This window comes from Euprymna scolopes, chromosome 43 (genome assembly GCF_053919585.1).
Source record: "Euprymna scolopes isolate OS-2025 chromosome 43, ASM5391958v1, whole genome shotgun sequence".
Lineage (NCBI taxonomy): Eukaryota > Metazoa > Mollusca > Cephalopoda > Sepiida > Sepiolidae > Euprymna > Euprymna scolopes.
The window spans coordinates 26004528-26016692 of NC_136524.1; the positions used below are offsets into that span (position 1 = coordinate 26004528).

A 12165-nucleotide genomic window follows, 5' to 3' on the forward strand; every position below is an offset into this window, starting at 1 on the left:
GGTTGGAGAAAGGTAGTTACAGTTTAACAAAAGAATAAAATAGCGGAGTTATTTTTCAGAATTTTTGTGATGAGGATTGGTTATTCATATTATTTTGATTATTCGGACTATTGTTCTCATCTTGAGTGTCATTTTCACGTTTTGGTTGATGTAATTTATCTGCAAGGGCTTGTGGCGCAGTGGTTAGAATACTTGAAAAAAAAAAAAAAAAAAAAAAAAAAAAAAAAAAAAAAAAAAGCAATTGTAAAAGTGATATTCTCCTGAAGGTTGAAGGTTCAATTCTCAGTGTGGGTGACCGAAAAATACAATTGCGAATTACTTAGGACCTTTATCCAGTCATAACTGATCGAACAAGAGCATTATACTCCCGTGAAGTATATAAAAGGTTCTGTTTGAAATTTCATTCAAATTCTTGAGTTTGACAGAAACATTCCCAAATTCAACAAGATACACCTGAAGAAGGTTGGAGGTTACATTGACTGAAACATTGTGAAAATGAGACTCAAGATGAGAACAGTAGTCTGAAGAATCCAAATAATACGAAAATAGCTGAGTTGTATATGAATGAACCAAAATGCATCATGGCAGAATTTAATTTCATAATGGTTGGTTTGGGTCATGTTAAGAATGATTTACGATTCATGCTTTAAGAAATGATCCTTAAAGTTTAAATGTAATGTGAACAAACATCTTTTTGGACAACTCCCCACTTAGAATGCCCTTGTAGGTATTGTCCTTAATTTACAGTAGCTCCTTACACTTCAGTGTTAATATGTCTTGTTTTAGGGTGAAATAAAAAAAAAAAAATCAGGGTGAGTGGGATACTCACTGTTTTGTTTGCTTGATCATATGTGTGGGCGTTCATATACAGCACAATCATGTTGGTATACAGGTTCTCATGAGATCATCGAAATTAAATAATAGGTGGGTGACCATTTAGGAATACTATGGCAGTGTATGTAGGTGGAAGATTAGGCCAGTCCTCCTGCTTTCCAGTGTTAGTAGTTGTAGTGTGCCCACTCATTATAACAGCTGTATGAAAAGGTTATGAAGTTTACCAAACGCCATCATCTCGACTGCGGTTGCAAAATGATGCGTGTGTTTGGAATGGGGTGAGGGTGGGCTTAGTTTTGAATTTACAATTTAACCAAAGAATTAATTCGTGAACTGAAATGCATTATGGTTCAATTCAAGAAATTAATGGAGGTGAGATGAGGGGAAAACAAATGAACACATATCTAAGGAAATGGCAGAAACACTAGAGGAAGACCCCCCAATCTGTAGTGGAATGGGGACAAAAATGGATGGTCACATTCAATGCTGCCAAGACTAAGCTTGTTTCCATCAAAAATTACAAGAAACCGTCTTGACCACCAATAGCAATGGCCAAAAACATTACCTGAAAATACTTCTTTTAAACTCCTTGGCCTAACGTTCACAGGGAACATGAACTGGAATAGATACATTGAGAGCATTGCCAAGGCTGTTGCGAAGAAGGTGGGCTCTCTCTACCATGCTAGAAAACTACTTACGCCTGAAAGTATCCTGTACCTCTATAAGTCCATCATTCGCCCATGTATGGAGTATTGTTATCACATTTGGGCTGGTGCATCGGCTACTTGTCTCTCATTCTTGGACAGGGTTCAAAAGAGAGTCGCCAACCTGATAGGTCCTGAACTGCCATCTAGGCTTCAGCCTCTGTCCCATCGATGAAATGTTGCATCTCTCTACCTGTTCTACAAGTACCTTAATGGTGAATGCTCTGACGAGCTACACGCACTTGTACCTCCCCTCAACATAAATACCCTCGATAAACCCGACAAGCAACAAAATCACACCTCTTCACAATAGAGTTCCCTAAGTGTAAGAAGGCCTTCTACTCCAATAGTTTCTTCCCTAGAACTGCTAAGACTTTGGAACCCTCTTCTGGGATTCTGCTTTCTCAACTGTACTGACATGCAGAAGTTCAAGTGTAATGTGAACAGACATCTTGCTACTCATCTCCCTTCATAAATCCCTGCAGCTTATGTCCCCGATAGTAGCCCCCTACTAAAAAAAAAAAAAAAAAAAAATAGATCACAATCCCCCGAAGTAATTTGAACTGAAAAAGGTGGAAAAATTCTAACCAAAAATGTACATTTTTTTATCCACGATCTAAAAAAAATGTGCAAATAGAACAATATAAAAAGAAGGCATTGTTCAACCTCCTTGCCTTAACATTCACAGGCAACATGAATTGGAAAAAAATACATTGACGACATTGCCAATGCTACTGCAAAAATGGTGAGCTTACTCTATCATGCCAGAAAACTATTCATATCTGACAGTATACTGTATCTCTACAAAGCTACCACTTGTCTATGCATGGCGTATTGTTGCAACATTTAGGTTGGTGCATCTGGCACTGGTCTATCCTTATAAGACAAAGTTAAAAGAAAGATCTCAAATCTAATAGATCCCACACTATCAACTAAGCTCAAATTCCTGTCCCATTACCGCAATGTTGCTTCCTTGTGGCTACTTTAATGGAATGCGCTCTGATGAACATATAGTACTGGTGCCCTTCACATGATTAGTGTTATTATGACTTTTTTTTTTTTTTTTTTTTTTTTTGCTGCATTCACTTCATAACTGCTTCGGCCATTTCCAGGACTCATCAATGTACTGAAATCCTCTAGATGTGGATTTATTACAAGTATGAAAATAAACATATATTTGATTATTGATTTTTCTTTTTTAATTATTGATTATATGCTATGCTAATTGTGTATGTTGTTTGATTTGTTTGTTTTATAGCAATCCAACATTTGGGAGGAGGGGGGGGCAGGAATAATGCTAAATCCCAATTCAGATTACCAGTAAACCATGCCTTGTATACAATTACATCAGTTAATAAATAGGTAAAAGGTTTATAAAGGGGTAGTACCTTTCTGAGTTGTCTTCTAAGGGTTGAATAGTATTCTACTGTATGTCTGTGGCACCTGACAAATGAGTGTTAGAGACCTACAAAAGCTTGAGGTGTTCGATCACTACTGTTTGCACTGCATCCATTGTGTTTGTTAGCAGCAGTTTATATCGACTGTCATTGTTCGTTCTGCTGCAACATATCCTCTCTACAACAAGCTTTCCTCTCACACATGTTTGCTGGTTCGGTCATGTTCTTCATCATCACCCAGATGATTTCATCCACAAAGTCATTGAACCAGGCCCTCCTCACGGTTGGAAAAAACGATATGGAGGCCATCTTAAAACCTCACTCAAGATGGTGGAATGGGATACCTAGCTGATCCTTTATGGGGTTCGCTGATGGAACTGTGATTGTCTAACTATCTGCTATGGCAGTGGACCGTCACACCTTGTAAGTTTTCATTTGGGACATTGTTAATTCTTTAAATGGAGTTAGCCCAACTGCTCCAGGGTGAATGCCAAAGCATGTACAAGAGTAGTTCTAGGGCATCATCAACTGGTCTTCCTGCATCCCAGCACTGCAAGGCATAAAATATACCCTATCCATAGTGAATGACTGTTTATGTATAGTATTATTGGGATTACACTACTAATATGTACGATCATAAGCAGAACACAGCTGATCTAGAGGAGTAAACCTAGATTATAAATCTTACATATGTCACAGTAGTTGTACTCATCAACTCATGACCTGCTTTTGAGAACAGTATAGCTTCATAGATGATCATATATATTTGATAACAAGAAGGCATCAGAGCCAAATATGTCCCAAGATGGAGTATTGTTGTCACATTTGGGGAGAAGCTGCTAAGAGTACCCTTTCCTGCCTTGACAAGATACAAAACTGTCTTTGAAATCTAGTGAGCAAGGACCTTTTCACCTCCCTACTTCCTTTTTCTCACTGAAAGGAATGTTGCAAGTCTATCTATGCTCTATTGTTATTTTTATGGTAGGTGCACAACTCAGCTCCAATCTATGGTCCCTCCTGTAAAACTTTCACAATAAATACTCGTCTAACTACAATAACTATCAACAATTTCCCTCACTCTTTCTGTGCCTAAAACTAAATGAAAATTCCATGAGCAAAGTTTCTTTCCTAAAACTGTCCATCTGTGGAACACAATACCATGAAACTACTTGCCAGCTGACCATAACATGATCGTTTTCAAGTCTAATATAAACAAGTTCTTGTTGAACTGTTCTCTTATTTTATTTTATTCTTTTTTTTATTCATTTTCACCTCAAATAAGGCACAGTGCCACTTTGATGTAAGGGACTTCTATCTGGGACATAATTGCAGGAATATTATGTAGGGAGTTGAGCAACAAGATGTCTGTTTACATTACACTTGAACTTCTGCATGTCAGTACAGTTGGGGAAGCAGGAACCCAGAAAGGAGTTCCAAAGTCTAGCAGTTCTGGGAAAGAAACTGTTAGAGTAGAAGGCTTTCTGGCATCTGAGGATCTCTACTGTGTAAGGGTGGGATTTTGCTGCTTGTCGGGTTTGTAGGGGGTATTTACGTCAAGGGGGTACAAGAGCTTGTAGTTCATCAGAGCATATACTATTACAATATTTGAAAAACAGGCTGAGGGATGCAACATTTCATCGATGGGAGAGAAGCTGATGCCTAGCTGACAGTTCAAATCTATTAGGTTGGCAACTCTCTTTTGAACTCTGTCTAGGAGTGAGAGACTAGTAGCAGATGCACCACCCCAAATATGACAACAATACTCCATGCATGAGTGAATGGTGGCCTTATAGAGGTACAGGATACTTTCAGGCGTAAGTAACTTTCTAGCACAGTAGAGAGAGATCACCTTCCTTGCAGCAAATTAAACTCTACCCAAGTCCCATCATCACTAATCATCACAGTGTTATCTTACCAAGGCTCATTGACCCTTATGCTATAGTGGCTTACATGTCTCAATAAATAGTGACCAACAAGTTAATAATATAATACAAATGACCAACAAGTTAATAAAAGTTAGTGGAGTACCATGGACTATATTTATGTTCGGCATGCAACATATGAAATCAGCCTAAAAAAAAAAAAAAAAAAAATGTTTCACCATCGATGGATGGTTGACTAGAGTCAAATCAAGTTAATATATTCACAATTTCACAAAGTTCATTACTTGAAAGACTTGAAACATTAATTTTGAATAATAAACATTTCATTCATAACTTTATTGTAAACACAAAAAAAAAATCTTTCTCATTTATTCATATCGGGCGTAAGGATGTGTTGTAAAGAAATCAATGAAGTACTCAATCTCAACTGTGAGAGTTAAAATACAAATTATACATTTAAAAGCTATATTACATATTTCAGAGATGTACCATGGTTTCATTGACATGGATTTATTGTTTACTGTTTAAAATCCATTCAAATCATCAGCAACTCACAGAATAACAACAAATCAAAGAATGGAGTTCAAAACAAATTAACTGAATCCTACTAGGGAATTCAATTTCATTTTATTTCATTCATTTATAGTCACTGATCATTTGAGTGGATCTTTAAAGGCCTTTTAAACAGTAAAATATCAACCAATGTCAATGAAATCATGGTATATCTCGGAAAGATGTAATGTATAGTTTTTAAATAAATAATCTGTAATTTATTCATATAGATAGATAACATTACTATTTTGGTCACTGCAATACAAATTTACTTATCTTTTGAATGTGACTGTAAAGAAATCAATTTATCTTTTTACTTGCAATTTAGAAATAGATTGCAACTTATTAAAAATCAAGCCAATCCCTCTAAAGAAAGGAATATTTGAATATAAATTCTACATATTTATCAAAAGAATAAAGCAGTAGTGCAAAAACAAGTATTTGATATATTAAAATGCACCAATCATTGAATTAAAAAATAATAACAAGTAAAAGTTAATTAATAATATTACCTTTTTCAAAACCAATATGCAAATTAACTTTGCAACTGATACATAAACGGATGAATTAACTTGAAATATGATGTTTTGATTTTGCTGTTAGAGTTTCTTTCTTATAGAAGGAGTCATCGTTTGTCAAGGTTCAGAAGCCACTTGAGGATAAGAGTTAATTAATTAATCATCGTAAAAGACAATAATAGTAGAAATTGATTATTTATGAGGACAGCTCAACTAGAATTTGTTTAGGTTGGACTGACTTTAAAAAAAAAACCATGTTATAGTCAACTGAGAAGCAGCCTTGTGATATTGTGTTCCACAGACAGGCAGGTTTAGAAAAGAAGCTTTGCTCATATAATTTTCTTTTAGTTTTTGGTACAGATAGAGAGAAAAGAAAACTACTGACAGTTGTAGCTAAGCAAGGGTTTGCTGAGAATGTTTTACATGAGGGGGGGGGGGCATAGATTGAAGCTCAGCTGAGCACCTGCCATGAAAATAAGGATAGAGCAGATATAGATTCACTATATCTATTCTGTGAGAAAGAGGCAGCAAGAAAAAGAAGACATCCCCCACCAGGTTTCGAAGTCAGGTTTTTACCTTGTCAATATAGAAAATTATGTGACAAGTAGCTCCTCCACAGATGTGGGGACAGTAGTCCATTTTAGGATGTGAGAACATTTATTATTTAGAAGGGTGTAGTGTAGGTTGTAGGTTTCTTTGTATTAGTGGATAAATGACAACATTAGATGTGACAAGATTTGAATGGAGCACAGCCAATTTCCATTGGCTTTGTCTGAGTCTATTAAAACGTGGTTATAGATTTTAAAAAAAGTTTTTTTTACTATTGGCTCATCACTTAACAAGGCTAAGAGCTACTTGAGGATATGGGTTAGAAAATAGAAAGGTTGTCAGCCAAAAGATGACAAACAATTAATGATATGCATTTTGGGGTTTCCTGATTTACAACAATAATCTCCCGAATCACATCCTAAAATCATTCGTAGACATTTATACTGATGACACTACCATCTATGGCAACACTTCAAAGGCCATAAACGACCAAGTTCTCTTTGATTCTATCTCCTCTGATCTTGAGCATGTGGTGCAATGGGGAAAGAAGTAGCAATTAATTTTATTGCATCTAAAACCAAGTTTCTCTCTTTACATCATCAACACTCTGATCCCTGTTTGGTATCAATTGAAATGAATGGCTCTCATCTTGGGGGGGCTTTTTTAACAAGCTTCTAGGTCTGAAATTTACTCCTGATCTAATATGGAACATGTACATCAAATCTGTTACCAAGGCTGCTGGTGGGATCATTCTACCGCTCCAGTAGATGTCTCACTGCTGATGCAATTCTATACCTGTACATCTAAGGATGGAGTACTGTTGCCACATCTTGGCAGGAGCTCCTAGAAGCAGTATATTCTGCTTTGACAGAGTTAATAATAGATTTTGTAGCCGTGGGGGATGCCCTTTTCTCTTCCCTGCAACCTCTTTCTTACAGAAGAGATGTTGCGAGCATGTCTCTGTTTTATTTATATTTTCATGGCAAGTGCTCATCTGAGCTCCAATCTATGGTACCCCTGGCCTGACTTTCATGAAAAACACTTATCTAGCTGAAACCATTATCAATAATTTCCTCCACTCTTTATCTGTACCTAAACCTAAAAATAGATTCCATGAACAAAGCTTTTTTCTTAAAACTGCACACCTGTGAAGCTCTCTTCCGTTTACCTGCTTTCCAACTGACTACAATATAGTTGTGAACAAGTTCTTGATGAGCCGTCCCCTTAAGTAATACAATTTACCCAATTCCAAACGATTACTATAACATTTTCCCATTGACTACTGTACACTCATTAACTCTTATCCTCGAGTGGTCTCCGGGTTTTGTTAAGTGGTGATCCTTTGTAAGAAAAAAAAAAAAAGAAAAAAAAAGGTCAATTTTCTACCAATTCTTATATATTATAAAGATGTGATTTCAAAAATAAAAATATATAGCCATATGACTTGGGTGCATCAGCTTGAATTGAAACTGAAACCAAAACTTATGAAAATATATGTATAAATATATATAACACGAGTTCCTTCAGCTATAATCGAAATCAAAACCAAAACTTATAAAGAATTCTTGGTAAAATCATTTATGACAAGAAATGGAAGGTCATAACAATTAAGCAACAACAATCACTTGGAAGAAAAAAGATGTGTGACACATGAAATAACACACACACACACTATCATATTAATATATACATTTTTTAGAAATCCATTCTTAACATGGGGAGAAGGGAGAGACTTTAACTATTGTCCCTTCATCCGAAATTATTCAGTGACACAGACGGACCTACTGGAGAAAATTAATAGCGTACACTGCCCACTAGCTCCACTCTACTCAACAAACTAATATCCAACACGTGAGTTCACACCAATCAAAATTATAAACACAATATTTTTAATTTTTGTCTGCTCTACCCAATTTTACTGATGTTTATTGCTTTATTGTTGGTTTATTTGTTTGTTTTTAGTTTTGCAGTTATTTTTAACAAAGTCTTTCTGTTAACAAAGATAAAATATTAGTTATTGGACAGAATTGTGGGTGCTTTTCTAGATAGTCAACAGATCGATTTTTTAAAATATGCTGTTTTAGACAAGACAACAGTAATTACTTAATTGTCATGTAGAAAATAGTAATATATTCAAAAGTTAGGAAAATTCATTGAATAGAAAATTAATTATAGTTAAGAGTAATTTTTACAGAAAATCAGGGGAAATAGCATTTCCTTAGATGTGAACATTTTGAAGATTGCAAATACAAGGGACATACTTATCTCTCTTTTCGCCACTTTAATGGCTGATGTTTTGTTTTAATTGATAGTGATAGACTTGTTTTTATACTAAAAACACAATAGCAGTTGTATTAATACATGAATTTTCGTAATTTTTGGATATATTACTATTTTCAACATGACATTAAGTACTGTTGTTTTTGCTTAAAACAACATATTTAAAAAAATCGTTCTGTCGACTATTGTGTCCATCTATTTTCAGATTTTCTACAAAATACTAAACTAAACCTAAAACTTAGTTTCAGGTTAGGTTAGGGTTACAAAATTCAGGATTTTATTTTTTACAGTTTATTTTTTTTCATCCAAAATAAGGCACAGTGCCACTTGGACATAAAGGTTACTATTTGTGAGCAAATTTGCAAGGATACTATGTAAGGAACTGAACATTAACATGTCTATTCATATAACACTTGAACTTCTGCATGTCAGTACAGTCAGGGAAACAGGAACAAATTCCAAAATCTAGCAGTTTGAAGGAAGAAACTATTAAGAGTAGAAAGCTTTCCGGTATGAAGGGATCTCTACAGTGCAGGGGTGGGATTTTAGTTTGTATTGTGTACAAGTACCTATTTTTTTCCAATCTTTTAAATATTTTTTTCGGGTTTGTATTACTGTACACAGATTCGAAAAAGTTGTTGAATAACAAATATATAACAAATAAATGTTATCAAAGGCAAGATAAGTTATCTTTCTACCTAACTGGATAATTATTTTAGTGTTTTTATTTAATATAACATGTTTATTCAACTCAAAAAACATAGTGTTTACCGATGTATTTGAAAATTACAAATGGCGCCAGACTGTGTTGAACACAGTAAGTTTGGGAAAATGGGTTAAAAATAAAAAACTATATAAAATATTGTTAGAAACTCGCTCAGTATATGTTACCGTTACATAAGTTGTAATATAAACCCTTTTTTTTCTACATATATTATGTTCTCATTTACTTGTCTCATCCTCGAGGTTAGAATTATACACATAGCCATTTTTTTAATGCAGGAAAAACAACCAACTCCCTCAAAAGGACTACTAACCATTGGGACAAAGAAAAAAAACAGCCTCGGTTTAGAAAGATTTCTCTTCCATCAACCAAGGATAGAATAGCGTATCAGAACATACTACACTTTAGTCGTAGACAAAAGGGCAAAATTTATAACAACAGCAAAAAAAAAAAAAATAAAATGTCAATTTTTACGACCCCAACTTATTATAAACATCCCAACCTCCCCATGTTAAGAGCGGCTCTCGAGGTCAGGGTTGGGGTTTGGGGGGGGTCCGAAAGCCGTTCTTAATATGGGGTGATTGGGGGGGGGGTTATATTACGCTGGGGCAGGTCGTAAAAAAATACCAAAAAACAAAAAATATATAAACATGAAGCAGAAGCACTTGGTCTAATATTCTGACGTCTCGAACAATATGTCCACCAGTCCAGTCCACACTCCACCGGCACCACGTCACAGTTTACGTTTATTTATGTTCTTTTGAATTATGATACAATAAATAACAACACAACAAAAGCTCTTCATATAAACACGCTTCCTTTACACAATATTGTTCCTATTTACTTGCCTCCTCCTCACGAGGGCAGAGTTAGACACGATATCGGTTTTTAATGTGGAGAAAATCTAGCTCACCAAAAAAGGGGCACTTTGGATAGGAACAAAAATAAAAATTGTCTCAGTCATGAAGGATTTCTCCTCCATGGAATTGATGTATTATTGTGCACACAACTGATATAAACAAAGTCATAAGTAATACTTAACGAGAGGAATATATATATATATATATATATATATATATATATATATATATATATATATATATATATATAGCTTGTTTGGCAAGTCGTTGTTTAGATCGGAACCAATCTATCAGTGAACTTCGGTTCAATGCTATTTCTGAAGAGGTGGCACGGACTGAAACCTCGAATTGCCCATATAAGCCAACTCTACAAATATATAACATTTTATTTTAGCATCGAACACTATAGTAATTTTTTTTAACTAAGCCTACAGGCTTAGTTAAAAAAATATATATGCGACGAACTACGATATATATATATATATATATATATATATATCCTAGTTAGTCGAATTCCAATGACCAAAGAATGGATCAGTCCACAATTGTATTTATTTATTTAGACAAATGCCTTTTCTTTCCTTGGTCATTGGGAAGCAACTAATCATTACGATATGCTCTAAAGGTGCAAAGTTAAATTCATTCAGCTTGTTTTTTCTTTGTTGTTGCTGTTGTGTTGTTATTTTAAGTATATTCTTTATAGGAACTTTGAAATATGTGTGTATGCGTAATTTAGTGTTATAGGAGAAATAATCATAGTGCTCAATTTCTTGTACAAAAGCATATTTTTACTTTCAATTGACACTATACATTAGTTTGATCTATCATCCATATCTTCAGTTTCAAGAAAAAAAAAAAACAACAAAAAAACTGGAGACTCAACCTTCAGGGCTAAAGATGCTGAACATAACCGCTTTTCCAGTCGATGTCGTGATAGTGTAACAATCTATGTTCGTGAAACCGAAAACATCGATGGAAGATCGAGCAAATGTGTGGCTTCAAATCAATTGAAATAACTCACACTCATATATTTTAGAAAAATATATACATTCAACTTCTCCAACCTACCTATCAAGTACCTATACTGCGTGGTGTCCTACACTGTATAGTTTTTGTCGGATTGAATAAGGGTACATACATACATACATACATACATACATTACCGTAGATATAGAAAACAATTATATATATATATATATATATATATATATATATATATATATATATATATATATATACGTGTATATTACATACATACTTTTACATAAACAGAAATATATGTACATACATAAATATATACATGCACAGTCACAGTTGCAATAAATGTCTAAATAACTGCATGCAAGTAATTACACGTGTACCTGAAGAGGGTCTTCGGCAAATTTGCTAAACAATTAACCTACCATCAACATAAGAAGAAATATAAATCCGCCATGTTTGTGACACAAGTTGAAGTTTAACTAGCCGTCTTTTCGTATCTTTATTTATTTTTTTTTTTTTTTATTATTGATTAGTCATTACTGGCAACCTGTTTAATCGTTACACGTTGATGATTTGAAAGTTTTGTTGTTTTTTTTTTCATTCTACAGGATCAATGAATATAAATATCGAATATATTCATATCTTAAATTAAGTGATTATCTTTTGCTCAATATAAAACATGATTTGAAGTGTCATATTTTATTTATTATTTTAATAAGGTGAAAACGAATATACAAGTCGGTATAAGTTAGTAGCTTTCGTTTCGAATCTTTTTATTGATTAGTCATGACTAACAATGACAACTAGCAAAAAAAAAAAAAAACTAAATGATTTGAAACACTTTATTTTTATTTGTTTTGTTATTTATCACTTGTTGGAGGAT

The 12165-nt window shown here is 34.2% G+C and overlaps 1 protein-coding gene across 4 annotated transcripts in view; it reads right to left on the reverse strand.

The window, feature by feature from the left end:
- Positions 1-11842, reverse strand: part of LOC145268247 (vacuolar protein sorting-associated protein 54-like) — a 181054-nt gene extending 169212 nt beyond the window's left edge. For 3 of the 4 annotated variants that reach the window (XM_080123579.1, XM_080123578.1, XM_080123576.1), the window contains exon 1: positions 11705-11842. The gene's annotated coding sequence lies outside the window, so the exon portion shown is untranslated. Of the gene's footprint in view, positions 1-11662 lie in introns of all 4 variants that reach the window. The other variant, XM_080123577.1, reaches the window with a different exon arrangement.
- Positions 11843-12165: the final 323 nt, after the last annotated feature.